We start from the raw sequence: 9,566 nt of genomic DNA on the forward strand, positions 1-9,566 counted from the left end.
TCTGCATCTAATGAGAGGATCATATGGTTCTTGGTTTTTCTCTTGCTGATATGATGAATCACGTTGATTGTTTTACGGGTGTTGAACCAGCCTTGTGTCCCAGGGATAAATCCTACTTGGTCATGGTGAATAATTTTCTTAATGTACTGTTGGATCCTATTGGCCAGTATCTTGTTGAGAATTTTTGCATCCATGTTCATCAGGGATATTGGTCTGTAATTCTCCTTTTTGGCGGGGTCTTTGTCTGGCTTTGGAATTAAGGTGATGCTGGCTTCATAGAACGAATTTGGAAGTACTCCATCTCTTTCTATCTTTCCAAACAGCTTTAGGAGAATAGGTATGATTTCTTCTTTAAACGTTTGATAAAATTCTCCTGGGAAGCCATCTGGCCCTGGACTCTTGTGTCTTGGGAGGTTTTTGATGACTACTTCAATTTCCTCCCTGGTTATTGGCCTGTTCAGGTTTTCTATTTCTTCCTGTTCCAGTTTTGGTAGTTTGTGGCTTTCCAGGAATGCGTCCATTTCTTCTAGATTGCCTAATTTATTGGCGTATAGCTGTTCATAATATGTTTTTAAAATCGTTTGTATTTCCTTGGTGTTGGTAGTGATCTCTCCTTTCTCATTCATGATTTTATTAATTTGAGTCTTCTCTCTCTTCTTTTTAATAAGGCTGGCTAATGGTTTATCTATCTTATTAATTCTTTCAAAGAACCAACTCCTGGTTCTGTTGATCTGTTCCACAGTTCTTCTGGTCTCGATTTCGTTGAGTTCTGCTCGAATCTTTATTAGCTCCCTTCTTCTCTTGGGTGTAGGATCTATTTGCTGTTTTTTCTCTAGCTCCTTTATGTGTAAGGTTAGCTTTTGTATTTGAGTTCTTTCCAGTTTTTGAATGGATGCTTGTATTGCGATGTATTTCCCCCTTAGGACTGCTTTTGCTGCATCCCAAAGATTTTGAACGGTTGTATCTTCATCCTCATTAGTTTCCATGAATCTTTTTAATTCTTCCTTAATTTCCTGGTTGACCCTTTTATCTTTTAGCAGGATGGTCCTTAACCTCCATGTGTTTGAGGTCCTTCCAAACTTCTTGTTGTGATTTAGTTCTAATTTCAAGGCATTATGGTCCGAGAATATGCAGGGGACAATCCCAATCTTTTGGTATCGGTTCAGACCCGATTTGTGACCCAATATGTGGTCTATTCTGGAGAAAGTTCCATGTGCGCTTGAGAAGAATGTGTATTCAGTTGAGTTTGGATGTAAAGTTCTGTAGATATCTGTGAAATCCATCTGGTCCAGTGTATCATTTAAAGCTCTCGTTTCTTTGGAGATGTTTTGCTTAGAAGACCTATCGAGTATAGAAAGAGCTAGATTGAAGTCACCAAGTATAAGTGTATTATTATCTAAGTATTTCTTCACTTTGGTTAATAATTGATTTATATATTTGGCAGCTCCCACATTTGGAGCATATATATTGAGGATTGTTAAGTCCTCTTGTTGAATAGATCCTTTAAGTATGATATAGTGTCCCTCTTCATCTCTCACTACAGTCTTTGGGGTAAATTTTAGTTTATCTGATATAAGGATGGCTACCCCTGCTTTCTTTTGAGGACCATTCGAATGGTAAATGGTTCTCCAACCTTTTATTTTCAGGCTGTAGGTGTCCTTCTGTCTAAAATGAGTCTCTTGTAGACAGCAAATAGATGGGTCCTGCTTTTTTATCCAGTCTGAAACCCTGCGCCTTTTGATGGGGTCATTAAGCCCGTTCACATTCAGAGTTACTATTGAGAGATATGAGTTTAGTGTCATCATGATATCTATTCAGTCTTTGTTTTTGTGGACTGTTCCACTGAACTTCTTCTTAAAGGGGAATTTTAAGAGGCCCCCTTAAAATTTCTTGCAGAGCTGGTTTGGAGGTCACATATTCTTTTAGTTGCTGCCTGTCTTGGAAGCTCTTTATCTCTCCTTCCATTTTGAATGAGAGCCTTGCTGGATAAAGTATTCTTGGTTGCATGTTCTTTTCATTTAGGACCCTGAATATATCCTGCCAGCCCTTTCTGGCCTGCCAGGTCTCTGTGGAGAGGTCTGCTGTTACCCTAATACTCCTCCCCATAAAAGTCAGGGATTTCTTGTCTCTTGCTGCTTTAAGGATCTTCTCTTTATCTTTGGAATTTGCAAGCTTCACAATTAAATGTCGAGGTGTTGAACGGTTTTTATTGATTTTAGGGGGGGATCTCTCTATTTCCTGGATCTGAATGCCTGTTTCCCTTCCCAGATTAGGAAAGTTTTCAGCTAGAATTTGTTCAAATACATATTCTGGCCCTCTGTCCCTTTCGGCGCCCTCGGGAACCCCAATTAAACGTAGGTTTTTCTTCCTCAGGCTGTCGTTTATTTCCCTTAATCTATCTTCATGGTCTTTTAATTGTTTGTCTCTTTTTTCCTCAGTTTCCCTCTTTGCTGTCAACTTGTCTTCTAGGTCACTCACTCGTTCTTCCACCTCGTTAACCCTCGTCGTTAGGACTTCTAGTTTGGATTGCATCTCATTCAATTGGTTTTTAATTTCTGCCTGATTAGCTCTAAATTCTGCAGTCATGAAGTCTCTTGAGTCCTTTATGCTTTTTTCTAGAGCCACCAGTAGGTGTATAATAGTGCTTCTGAATTGGCTTTCTGACATTGAATTGCAATCCAGATTTTGTAACTCTGTGGGAGAGAGGACTGTTTCTGATTCTTTCTTTTGAGGTGAGGTTTTCCTTCTAGTCATTTTGCTCAGTGCAGAGTGGCCAAAAGCAAGTTGTATTGGGAAAAAGAGAAAAAGAGAGGAGAGAAAGAAGGAAAGAAAAGAGAAAGAGAAAAAAAAACGGAAGAAAAAGAAAAAAAAAACGAAAAAAAAAAAAAGAAGAAAAAGAGAAAGAAAAAGAAAGGAGAAAAAAAGGGGGTGGGGGAAGGAAACAAATCAAAAAGCAAAACAAAACAAAAACAAAAACAAAAACAAAAACAAACAAACAAAAAAAGAACCACCGGGGAGTATCTTCTGATTCTGTGTTCTTTAAGTCCCTTGGCTTCTCCTGGAAGTTGTCAGTCTAGCTGGTGTTCTGGGGGAGGGGCCTGTTGTGCTGATTTTCAGGTGTTAGCAGTTGGGGGAGCTGCTGTGCCCCTGCCTGGTGCAGGGCTCAGTAGGGGTTGTTTACCCCGTGAGGCCGCAGGAGGAACAGCCCCAGTGGCGGGGCAGCTCTGGAAACCTGGATTCAGCCCCTGCAGTAACTCCAGAGCTCTCCGTCTGCAGGGCCTGGAGGCTCCGGGGCGGGGCCGCTGCTCTGCTCAGTTGGGGCAGGAGCGTCCTTGCTGTCCTGGGCCCTCCCGGCCTCTGCCTGTCCCGGGGGAGGCGGGATCCTGGGCTGTGTCCCGGCGCCCTGTGCTCCGGAGCCTGCGCTGTTGGATTCGCGCTCCCGGGCCGCGCAGCCCCCTCCGCGGAGCTGCCGCCTGAGCCCCTCCGAGCTGCTCCTGGAACCGCGCAGCCCCCTCCGCACGGAGCCTCTTCCTCTGCCCGAGCCCGGCCGAGCTGCTCCCGGGGCCGCGCAGCCCCCTCCGCGGAGCCGCCGCCCGAGCCCCCAGAGCTGCTCCGGGTCCCGCCAGGTCCCGCCGTGCGCGCTGCAGCCCTTAGGGAGCTCGGCGCACTCTCCTGGGCGCGCAGTTGCTGTTACTGTCCCGGGGAGCCCGAGGGCATCCTCGCCCTCCTGGGTCCTGCTCCACCTCCCCACGAGCCCCTTTCTGCCCGGGAAGGTCGGTGCAGCTCCTGCTCCTCCGGGACGGGGCTCTCCTGTCCTGGGGACACTCGCCCTGGCCTCAGCCCGGCTCCTCGCGGGGCCCCTCCCCCTTGGAGGCCTTTGTTCCTTTATTTCTTTTTCCCCCGTCTTCCTACCTTGATAGAAGCGCGAATTCTTCTCACTGTAGCATTCCAGCTGGTCTCTCTTTAAATCTCAGGCCGAATTCATAGATTTTCAGGATAATTTGAAGGTTTTCTAGGTAGTTTGGTGGAGACAGGTGATTTGGGGACCCTACTCTTCCGCCATCTTGCTCCTCCCCCCCCCTCCTTTCTCATTCATGATTTTATTAATTTGAGTATCCTCTCTTTTCTTTTTAATAATGCTGGCTAATGGTTTATCTATCTTATTAATTCTTATAAAGAACCAACTCCTGGTTTTGTGGATGTGTTCCACAGTTCTTCTGGTCTCTATTTCATTGAGTTCTGCTTGAATCTTATTAACTCTTCTTCTGCTGGGTGTAGGATCTATTTGCTGTTTTTTCTCCTGCTCCTTTAGGTCCAAGGTTGGCTTTTGTATTTGATTTCTTTACAGTTTTTGGGTGGATGCTTTATTGCGATGTATTTCCCCCTCAGGACTCCTTTTGCTGTATCCTAAGATTTTGAACAATGTATCTTCCTTCTCATTAGTTTCCATGAATCTTTTTTAATTCTTCTCTAATTTCCTGCTTGACCCTTTCATCTTTTAGCAGGATGGTCCTTAACTTCCACATGTTTGAAATCCTTCCAAACGTCTTCTTGTGATTTAGTTCTAATTTCAAAGCATTATGGTCTGAAAATACGCAGGGGACGATCCCAATCTTTTGGTATCGGTTCAGACCTGATTTGTGACCCAGTATGTGGTCTATTCTGGAAAATGTTCCATGTGCACTTGAGAAGAATGTGTATTCAGTTGAGTTTGGATGTAAAGTTCTGTAAATATCTGTGAAATCCATCTGGTTCAGTGTATCATTTAAAGCTCTCGTTTCTTTGGATATGTTGTGCTTAGAAGACCTGTCGATTGTAGAAAGCACGACATTGAAGTCACCAAGTATAAGTGTATTATTATCTAAGTATGTCTTAACTTTGGTTATTTATTGATTGATATACTTGGCAGCTCCCACATTCGGGGCATATATATTGAGGATTGTTACCTCCTCTTGTTTGATAGATCCTTTAAGTATGATATAGTGTCCCTCTTCATCTCTCACTACAGTCTTTGGGGTAAATTTTAGTTTCATTTAGTTTAGTTTATCTGATATAAGGATGGCTACCCCTGCTTTCTTTTGAGGACCATTTGAATGGTAAATGGTTCTCCAACCTTTTATTTTCAGGCTGTAGGTGTCCTTCTGTCTAAAACGAGTCTCTTGTATACAGGCAATAGATGAGTCTTGCATTTTATGCGTCTGAAACCCTCACCTTTTGATGGGTTCATTAAGTCCAATAAAGTTCAGAGTTCATATTGAAATATATGAATTTAGTTTCATCATGATACCTATTCAGTCCTTATTTTTTTGGATTGTTCCATTGGACTTTCTCATTCTTTTATAGAGTTCCCCTTAATATTTCTTGGAGAACTGGTTTGGTGGTCACATATTCTTTCAGTTTCTGCCTATCTTGGTAGTTCTTTATCTCTCCTTCCATTCTGAATGAGAGCCTTGCTGGATAAAGTATTCTTGGCTGCAGGTTCTTTTCATTTAGGACCCTGAATATATCCTGCCAGCCCTTTCTGGCCTGCCAGGTCTCTGTGGATAGGTCTGCTGTTAATCTAATATTTCTCCCCATAAAATTTAGAGATTTCTTGTCTCTTGCTGCTTTAAGGATCTTCTGTTTATCGTTGGAATTTGCAAGCTTCACTATTAAATGTCGAGGTGTTGAACGGTTTTTATTGATTTTAGGGGGGAATCTGTCTATTTCCTGGATCTGAATGCCTGTTTCCCGTCTCAGATTAGGAAAGTTTTCAGCTATGATTTGTTCAAATATACTTTCTGGTCCTTTGTCCCTTTCAGCTCCCTCGGGAACTACAATTAAACGTAGATTTTTCTTCCTGAGGCTGTCATTTATTTTCTTTAATCTATCCTCATGATCTTTTAATTGTTTTTTTCTTTTTTCCTCAGTTTCCCTCTTTGCTATCAACTTGTGTTCTTCGTAACTCACTCATTCTTCTACCTCGTTAACCCTAGTTGTCGTTAGGACCTCTAGTTTGGATTGCATCTCATTTAATTGATTTTTAACTTCTGCCTGATTAGATGTAAATTCTGCAGTCATGAAGTCTCTTGAGTCCTTTATGCTTTTTTCTAGAGACACCAGTAGCTTTATCATTGTGCTTGTGAATTGGCTTTCTGTCATTGAATTGTAATCCAAAATTTGTAACTCTGTGGGAGAGAGGACTGTGTCTGATTCTTTCTTTTGAGGTGAAGTTTTCCATCTAGTCATTTTGCTCAGTGCAGAGTGGCCAAAAACAAGTTGTATTGGAAAAAGGAGAAAAAGAGAGAAGAGAAAGAAGAAAAGAAAAAGGAAAAAAAAAGAAGAAGGACAAAAAAGAGAGAGAAGAGTAGAAAAGAAAAAAGGTGGGGGGGAGGAAGCAAACAGAAAACAAAAAACAAGAAGGAGAATCCTCTGATTCTATATATTGTAAATCCCTCAACTTCCCCTGGAGCTTTCCATTGCTGCTTGGTCAATAATTTGTTTTTCCCCTGTCCGTCTAGCTGGTCTTCTGGGGGTGGGGGGTGGGGGCGGGCCTGCTGTGCTGATTCTCAGGTGTCAGCACTTGGGTGAGTTGCTCCGCCCTCTCTGGTGCATGGCTCAGTGTGAATTGTTTATCATTTGAGGCCCCAGGAGGAACAACAAGAGTGGCGGTGGCCAGCTCTCCAGCCCTGGAGTCAGCTCGCACAGTAACTATCACAGCTCCCAGTCCGCAGGGACCTGGATGCTCCCGGGGCACGGTGTGGTGGGGGGCGATCTGCACAGCTCGGGCGGTCAGGCTGCAGGAGCCTCCTCGCTGTCCTGTGTCCTCCCGGCCTCTGCCTGTCCCAGGGGGAGTGCTGGGTCCTGGGCTGTGTCCCCTGGGCCCTGGGCTTCCCGGCCTGCCCCGCTGGAATCGCACGCCAGGGCCGCGCAGCCCCCTCTGCTTGGCGCCTCTGTTGGAGCCACCGCCGAGCTGTTCCTGGGGCCTTTCCGGGCATGCGCTGCAGCCCTTTAGCGAGCTCGGCCGTGGGATGTGGCGCTCTCCCGGGGGCGCAGGTGTCTGTTAGTGTCCCTGGGAGCCTGAGGGCATCCCCGCCCTCCTGGGATCCTGCCCGAGCTCCCTGCGAGGGCCTTTCTTCCCGGGAAGATTGGTGAAGCTCCTGCTTCTCCGAGACGGGGCTCTCCTGTCCTGGGGACACTCGCCCAGGCCTTAGCCCGGCTCCTCGCGGGGCCCCTCCCCCTCGGATGCCTTTTATTTCTTTATTTCTTTTTCCCCGTCTTCCTACCTTGATAGAAGCGCTAACTCTTCTCACTGTAGCCTTCCAGCTGGTCTCTCTTTAAATCTCAAGCTGAATTCATAGGTTTTCAGGATGATTTGAAAGTTATCTAGGTAATTTGGTGGACAGGTGACTTGGGGACCCTACTCCTCCGCCATCTTACCCTGCCTCCTGATTCTTTCTTTTGTTGTGAGTTCTTTCTAGTCATTTTGCTCATTGCAGAGTGTGTAAAAACGAGTTGTACTTGTTAGAAGTGCAAACTCTTCTCTCTGTTGTGTTCCAGCTGTTCTCTATTTAAATGTCATGTTGAATTTGTATGTTTTCAGGATGATTTGAAATTTATCTAGGTAAGTTGGTGGGGACAGGTGACTTGGGGATCCTACTCCTCTGCCATCTTGCCCTGGCACCCCCTTTTTTAAGTTTTTATTTATTTATTTTAATATAAATTTATTTTTTATTGGTGTTCAATTTGCCAACATACAGAATAACACCCAGTGCTCATCCCATCAAGTGCCCCCATCAGTGCCTGTCACCCATTCACCCCCACCCCCCGCCCTCCTCCCCTTCCACCACCCCTAGTTCGTTTCCCAGAGTTAGGAGTCTTTATGTTCTGTCTCCTTTTCTGATATTTCCTACCATTTCTTCTCCATTCCCTTCTATTTCCTTTCACTATTATTTATATTCCCCAAATGAATGAGAACATATAATGTTTGTCCTTCTCTGATTGACTTGTTTCACTCAGCATAATACCCTCCAGTTCCATCCACATTGAAGTAAACGGTGGGTATTTGTCATTTCTAATGGCTGAGTAATATTCCACTGTATACATAGACCACATCTTCTTTATCCATTCATCTTTTGATGGACATGGAGGCTCCTTCCACAGTTTGGCTATTGTGGACATTGTTGCTAGAAACATCGGGGTGCAGGTGTCCTGGTGTTTCATTGCATCTGTATCTTTGGGGTAAATCCTAAACAGTGTAATTGCTGGGTCGTAGGGCAGGTCTATTTTTCTTTTATAAGTTTTTAAAGTAGGCTCCATGCCCAGTGTGGAGCCCAACATGGGGCCTGAACTCGCAATTCTGAGAGCAAGAGTCAGAGGCTCAACCAATTGAGCCACCAAGGTGCTCCACAATGAGTGTATTCTTAATCCCGTTCATCTATTTTACCCATGCCCCAACCCACCTTCACTATGGTAACCATGTTTGTTCTCTGTGGTTAAGAGTCTGTTCTTTGGCTTCTCTCTCTCTCTCTTTTGTTCTTTAGTGTGTTTCTTAAATTCCCCATATGAATGAAATAACATAGCATTTGTCTTTCCCTGACTAATTTATTTCACTAAGCATTATACTTTCTAGATCCATCCATGTTATTGGAAATGCCAAGATTTCATTCTTTTTAATGCATGAATAATATTTTTTTGTGTATGTATTTACCTACATCTTTATCCATTCACATAGTGATGACACTTGGGCTGCTTCCATAAATTGGCTACTGTAAATAATGCTCCAATAAACATAGAGATAGGGGAGGGGCAAGATGGCGGAAGAGTATGGTTACCAAATCACCTGTCCCCACCAAATTACCTAGATAACCTTCAAATCATCCTGAAAATCTACAAATTCGGCCTGATATTTAAAGAGAGAACAGCTGAAACGCTACAGTGAGAAGAGTTCGTGCTTCTATCAAGGTAGGAAGACGGGGAAAAAGACATAAAGAAACAAAAGGCCTCCAAGGGGGAGGGGCCCCCTGCAAGGAGCCAGGCTGAGGCCGGGGCGAGTGTCCCCAGGACAGGAGAGCCCCGTCCGGGAGAAGCAGGAGCTGCACCAACCTTCCCGGGCGGAAAGGTGCCTGCAGGGAGTTAGAGCAGGACCCCAGGAGGGCGGGGGTGCCTCGAGCTCCCTGGGACACTAACAGACACCTGCGCGCCCAGGAGAGTGCGCCGAGCTCCCTAAGGGCTGCAGCGCGCACGGCTGGACCCGGAGCACCTCGGGGGGCTCTGGCTGCGGCTCCGCGGAGGGGGCTGCGGGGCGGGAGCGCGAATCCAACAGCGCAGGCCCCCGAGCACTGGGCACCGGGACACAGCCCAGGATCCGGCCTCCCCCGGCACAGGCAGAGGCCGGGAGGGCCCAGGACAGCAAGGACGCTCCTGCCCGGAGCTGAGCAGATCAGCGACCCCGCCCCGGAGCCTCCAGGCCCTGCAGACGGAGAGCTCCGGAGTTACTGCGGGAGCTGACCCAGGTTTCCAGAGCTGTGGCAGCCACGGGGGTTGTTCCTCCTGGGGCTTCACGGGGTAAACAACCCCCACTGAGC

This window comes from Canis lupus, chromosome 21 (assembly GCF_011100685.1).
Source record: "Canis lupus familiaris isolate Mischka breed German Shepherd chromosome 21, alternate assembly UU_Cfam_GSD_1.0, whole genome shotgun sequence".
Classification (NCBI taxonomy): Eukaryota; Metazoa; Chordata; class Mammalia; order Carnivora; family Canidae; genus Canis; species Canis lupus.